We start from the raw sequence: 539 nt of genomic DNA, 5'->3' as shown, positions 1-539 counted from the left end.
CGAATCTAGATCCGAATCCGGATCTCGGTTAAACTCAAACCCACAACCCACTGCCAATCCATTGGTTCGGTCCAACACACACTCACGACCCAATTATAATAGCCAACCCAACCCAATGTTTGCAGCCTAGCTCAGCAGCCTAGCACCCCCGATCCCACGTCTACCCATCCAACCCGCAACGCCTGCAGCCCAAAACCTGACAGTCCACGGCGAAGCCCAATTACCTAAGACCCATCTGCAATAGCCCAGCACCCATGCCGCGACCCAGTAATCGTCCCTTGACCCGCACGTCGACCCAATTTAGCCTGCACAAGGGTCAGCGCCTTATTGCGCCACACGTCAACTTACAACAAAAAGAACCCCTCGACTTCACAGCTCAGCATGGCTGCGCATAGTCCTTATGCTTAAAACACTCGGTTTGCCTATTCTGACATTGACTCCTACAATTTTTTACCCTCTCGAAGCTAATTTGACCAAAATTAAGATAAATAAGGCCAATATGATGCACTATTTCATGAATTCAAGTTCAACTACATTAT

The sequence above is a fragment of the Cucurbita moschata genome, unplaced genomic scaffold (genome assembly GCF_002738365.1).
Source record: "Cucurbita moschata cultivar Rifu unplaced genomic scaffold, Cmos_1.0 Cmo_Scf00274, whole genome shotgun sequence".
NCBI classification, from domain to species: Eukaryota; Viridiplantae; Streptophyta; class Magnoliopsida; order Cucurbitales; family Cucurbitaceae; genus Cucurbita; species Cucurbita moschata.
This window is presented reverse-complemented; position numbering follows the sequence as displayed.